The sequence below is a fragment of the Geospiza fortis genome, unplaced genomic scaffold, assembly GCF_000277835.1.
Source record: "Geospiza fortis unplaced genomic scaffold, GeoFor_1.0 scaffold471, whole genome shotgun sequence".
In the NCBI taxonomy this organism is placed as follows: domain Eukaryota; kingdom Metazoa; phylum Chordata; class Aves; order Passeriformes; family Thraupidae; genus Geospiza; species Geospiza fortis.
Window position 1 is genome coordinate 1575087 of NW_005054443.1, and position 6292 is coordinate 1581378.

Sequence of the window (6292 nt, forward strand, 5' to 3'; positions counted from 1 at the left end):
GGCAGTATCTATATAAATGTATAAGTCAACCTGATACATTTTGAGAAGCTCTAAATCTAACAGATCAGCTTGGATAGAATGACACACAGCTTGTCAACTCCCAGTTCAAAACCACTCTAAAATCTAGATCTGAAGATATGAAGACAGGTTTGCTCTGCATCTGGAAAGTATCTCTTTTAAAGTGTAGCTGGCAGGTACAGGCCATTGCTATAAATTGAACAGCAGTACTGAAAAACTTGGGAAATACAATCCCAGTCCTGAGTAGAATGATGGTCCTTGGATAAACTTTGTAGCATTTCAGCCTGTTGCAGAATGTGTTCTTACTCATTTTAAAACCCTAATGTTAGGAAACAAAACCCAAACCTCCAACATCATATTCCTCACAACCAGCTTGACAGGCCAGGTATCCCAGCCAAGCACGCTTCTTTGTAATAATTATGGGACTATAAGAAGTTGTGTTCTGTGATCTGTCCATTGAAATATGCATGGACACATCCAGTGTTTCAAAAAGCACAAGTAAGATATGTGTGCCAAAAGAGTCCTTGGACAGAAGGTGATGCTGGCAGTGTGATCCCAAATGTGAAATGCAGCAAGAATCATGGATTTCTCTCCCAAGCGTCAACCAGACATTATTTCAGCTGCTGCACTCGTGCAGACATACTTTGCACAGGTCAGCCTTGGGGGGCTGGGGCAAGGTGTCAAAGGAGATGAGGAGGGAAGAGTTCTGCAATGTTTCTTACTGTTTTACTGATATTAGTCTTTTTTTCCCTAGTTCTTCTGACATAGAGTTTATGTTGCAGAGTCTGTCTGATGTTGTTCCAAAAGGCATTCTGCGAACTTCAGTGCTGTAAAACTGGAGCCAGCCAAAGAAAGCACAGCAAGCAGCTTTGTGTCCTCACTCTCATACTACAGCTATCAATCCATACAAATTAAACAAAAATCCAGGCTAAGGCAAAACAGCATTTAGCCAAGAAGAAAAAGCAGATTAAGCTGATCACATGGTTGGAGCACGTCTCCGATGAGAAAAGGCTGAGAGAGCTGGAGTTGTTCTCTGGAGAAGGCTCCATGGAGACCTCATTGCAGCCTTTCAGTACTTCAGGGCAGTCTACAGGAAAGATGGTAACAGACTTCATGGCAGGGCCTGTTGCAATAGGATGGAGGGTAATGGTTTTAAACTAAAAGAGGGACTATTTAGATTAGATGGAAGAAATTCTTTCCAGTGAGGATGGGAAAATGCTGGAAGATGCAGGTTGCCCGGAGAGGTGGTAGATGCCCATTCCTGGAAACATTCAAGGATGTTTTGGATGAGGTTCTTTGCAACTTGTATGTAGTGGAAGGTGTTCCTGCCCGTGGCAGCAGGGTTGGACTAGTGCATTCTAACCCACATCATTCATTCAGGAGTTAGGAATGGAGAAAACAAAAGAAATCAGAAAGGATAAGAAGATATGATGAACATGAGGGGCTGATATTCCAGAACTCTGAAAGTTATCTGGAGCATGGCATTTTAGAGGAGAAAAAGAAAACAGCAGTGACAGCTGTTGTAAGTGTTCATAACCCAACCTCCCTTTTCAGAAGAAAGTTACATGAACACAGGCCCAGCAGAGCTGCAGAACTTTGGGAGACATCAGTTCCGGTCTGGAACAGAGGAAGGGATGCTTTCTTCAATGCCCACTATATCCAGTATGTAAGAGGTATATAAATGAATAAAGAGATACTTTGAATGGTTTGCCATTTGTTGTATCACCCAACTCATCATCTCTGCAGGACTTGAGGTAGGTGATTTTTTCTAAGCTACTCCGAAAGAGCAGCAGTGGGGATGGTGAGAGAGGTGATGACATGCAGGTAGTCTGTATCTTTATAACAGCAATACTCCTGACAGATTCCTGGGCTGCTTTGTGTAGCAAAATTAGTCTGTCTCTGGCAGGATACCTTCATGGAGTACTAACAGCTTAAGGTCTATTGCTAGTAAGATTTTAAAAAAAAGAAAAAACTTACCCAGCTCTACATAGTGTGTTTCAAAAAGGTGTTTGTGCCACAAAGACTTGATCTGAAGCTGTAATGCATCATCAAGACCATCTTCATTTAGGGTATCTCCTTTATCTGGTTCTGGCTCATCGTTAATATCTCTGAAATGTTTTCTCTTCATTTCATTGTATGTGGGTCTGTCCCCAGATCCAACTGCTTACTGTATGTGGCCCTTCACAGTTCTTTAATAACATGTAGCAAAGACACAAACAGACTTTTGTTCTTTGAGGTGTGGCAATGGAGATAATTTGACACTTCCAGCAACAGCTATTCCAAGCCTCTTCCTTTGGGAAGGCCTGGGGAAGCTGTAATGGCAGTAGCAAACATAAAACTTCTGGCATTACTCCAAAACTGAGCAGAATCATCTGCTGGGTCTCCTTTTGTGGTTCCTTTGAGTCTTGTCTCTTCTCCCCTGCCCCCTCCCACATATCAAGACTGACTCAAGGAAAGTAAGTAAATCTAAAGTTTACTTGAGGTTTTACAGCCTCGTTAGTTTTCTAATTCAAAAGTTACTGAGTTGCTCTGCCTCCCAAAGTAACTTCTTCAAGCATTTGTGCATTAGCCTTCAGAGGAAGCAAGTCATATACACAGATCACTGTAACAGAATGATTCGTTGTATCATTTTGGATTTATTGTTGACTTTACACTCATTTATCAACTTGGAGCCTCACCCTACAAAATCTCATGCTTCCTATATCTCATGCCAGACACAGGGCTTTATTAAAAGAAAAAATAAATTAGGAATAAAAATAAAAAATTTTACAGCTTAGGTGTCTTGTGTGATGCTTGTTAGGGAAGACAATGACCACTACCAATTTTGGGGCACACTACCAGTAAAACCCAACAGACCTTGTGAAAAATTTGAGCCCATTTGTTTGGTTGGTTTTTGTAGCTTAGACCTTGTCTATATGGTGAAATTATAAACTGATGGGTGCATTTGCATTGCCTCAGCCATTCCCATGCTCTGCCTGTGGGAGTTTTCCATACACCACTGGCATGAGGGAGGTTGTTCTGCACATCCCTGCTCAGCAGCCAGCATCCCTCTTCAGCATCCTAGCCCACTTTAATGGAAAAACCTTTCTAAGGCCTTATCAACCCTTTGGAAAGTGCAACAAACAGCAGCAGCAAAATGCCTTCTTCACTCCTGCTGCTATTTCCAAGAAAACTTCTCTGTGGAAGGCTGAAAAGGCAGCTCCTGCCCTGGTTATTTCTCCAGACTCACCTGATCTGCTTCAAGCATAAAGCCACTTCCTTCTGCCCACACTTCCTCCAGTCTGTCCCTCGATGTTTTTACCTACTCTCAGGGCAAGGTTGTCACATCTCCACCTCCAGGAGCCCTCCTGGAAGATGCAGTGCCCTCTGGTGCTCCCACTTCCCTTCCAGTCCTTCACCACAGCATGGGCGGTGCATGTGCGGTTCTTTCTCTGTAACATGACTTGAGAGAGGTGAAAGGAAGATTTGAGGCTGAAGGGAAGGGGGTGTAGGGGGTGGGGCTGGGGTCTACAAACACTCTGCCATGATTTTTATTTTTTTTATATTGCTGGAAGGATTCAATGTACAAAGGAAAAGAAAAGGGGGGCCTTGGATATGAAGAGTGAGAATGATACTTGCTATAGCTTGTCTGGGGGAACATGGCAGGGGAGATTAATATCTCACGTTCACTGACAGTCTTTCCAAGCAGTGGTATTTTTATTTCTGAAACCCTTGTATTAATGTGTTTTTAGTAGCAGCTAGAAGATTTTTAATTGTATCTCTACACTTGTGATATTTCTAGCAATTGGGGGTTTTTATGATGATGTGCTCGGGGGTCACAATTAAAGCCTAAGTATCTTTCACCCTAGACATGCATTAATACTGCTGCCAGGCTTGAGCAAATGCAATCAGAACTCCCAGTCCTACAAACATTTACATTAATATCTTCTTGTCTAGTCCAATATACACAAAAAAATCAATCTGATACACACATTATGCATATATGAGTTCATCAGTCCTTGTGCATGTCCTGTCATGATGCCATATTGAGTCTGTTTGGGATTAAGTTAATTTTCTTCATAGCAGCCCGTATGGTGTTGTGTTTTGTACTTGTGATAAAGCAGTGTTGATAGCACACCAATATTTTAGCTATTGCTGATCAGTGTGTGCACAACATCAAGACCTTCTCTGGTTCTCACTCTGCCTCTACTCCAGCAAGTAACCTGGGGGTGATCAACAGCAGTCAGAGTGGGAGGGACCATGGCTGGGACAGATGAGCTCCATTGACCAAAGACAGGATGTCCCATACAACGCATCATCACACTCAGCAGCTAAAGAGGGATGGAGGAGGGGGAAGGAATTGCTAGGAGACTGGCTGGGCATTGGTCTGTCTGTGGGAAGTGCTGAGTAAATGCTTTTGCATTAATTGTGCGGGGCCTTTTCTCCCCTTTCTTCTTCCATTTCCCTTCACTTCTTGAATTCTTTTTTATCTCAACCCACATATTTACCATGCTTTTGTTCTTGCTGTTCTCTGGAAGGACTGTGCAAGTGTCTCTGTGGAGAACTTAACTGCTGGCTGGTGTCAGTCCACCACAGCACATAAAGGTTCATAGGACTAAGGTCTACAGACATCAGTCAACAATATGCTTCCACAAAACACTTTACATAGGAGCTTACTTGTCATTAAATGAATTGGGTTGCTTAGGTGCCCAAGCACATGATGCATGCCATTAAGAGCACATTTTAAAAATGAAACTAAATAGATGGAGCAGATTGGCCCACTCACTCAAAGTGATAAAAACATGGAAGTTATTTGTGTGTGGCAGAAAATTTGGGGCAGGCATTTGGCCCTCCCTATCTGTACAATATTCAGTCCATTTTAAGCAATGTCATAACCAGCATATGACAAAAACCCCTCTGCCCATGCTTTTGCTATGCCATGAATGATGTTACAAGTGGACAGAACCCTTCCTGAGAGCTTACAGGCTGCACAACTGTAGACACTGTACTTGGAGGTGGCATTTGACCCTGATGAGTTGCTCCTCCAGAAATTATTACCTTCAGATAACTCAGAAGGGTGACCACCATGCTGGATCACACACTTCACAACGCTTTCACACATGAGGTTAACAATGACAGCCTCTGAAGAGACACCGGCATGTGTGCAATCTCATTACACTCTGTATCTGTAACCCTTAAAAGTTACAGATACACTGTATCTGTATGATACACTTCTAAGCTGAATGCATAGAAAACTAACCTGCTGTTGTGTCCTCTTGAAATTCTGATTTATACAGGATATAACAATCAGCCTACAGTATAAACCTTTGGGGATGAAAAGTCTTGGGTGTGAAATATAGTTACTGCTTTGCCACATGAGAAGTGGGATGACATTTTATGTTGGTCCTTGAAGATTTCATTATCTCAGTGTTCTCCAGTCTGCACAGTTAGGTGGGAATGCCTGGGAAACTCTTGCACATCCAGTCATAAGGGACATGACCTTTGTTGGACATGGACAGGAATTTAATCAGTATTACACACCGCATAAACCAAAATGTAGCTTTGCTGTTACAGGGATCAGCACAGATTCAGCCACACTGAATTGTAGTCATGGATTGCAGCCCTGTGTTTTGGAATTATTACAGCCTACATCTGAAAACCAGATTTTGAGCAAATCTATAGAGACAGCACTGTTAAAAACCCATCTGCCAATGGCTTGCAACGCCTTTGCTTCATTTTATTCAGGTTGGGTTTTTTTCTTGGTAGGATATGAGCAAAATACAATACCATCACCCAGACTAGGTACTTTTCACATCCTGGTTCTTCAAGCCTGACTGTACCAACCTCTATCGAGACCTAGCAAGAAAATAGCACATGCACAAATCTGTATCTCTTCCAATGACAATCAACAAATGGAATGCAACATCAGTCTGTCTTCTGCCTTCTTTAGACAGCCTTGCATGCAGCCACAGCTTGGCCTGACAGCCAAAAGGGGCCAGCAATGAGTGCTGCTGTAATTGATTTGAATAAAAGCCTTTGATTTAGTAAATGAAAGCTTTTGATATATTAAAATGCACTGTCTTTCTATCAGATGACAAAGCCTGCTGGTCCAATAGAGCTTCTCTCTCCTTCTGTTGGCACTCCTCTCTTCCTTCCTGCCTTCCCATTGCCAACCTTCCCTCTTGCCAAATCATCCTGACTCCCATTCTGGGTATCTGACAGCACTTAAGGATCAGTCTATCGTCATCCTGTGGCTGGTTTGACAGGCAGCTTTGCCAAACCCATGTCCTCCAGG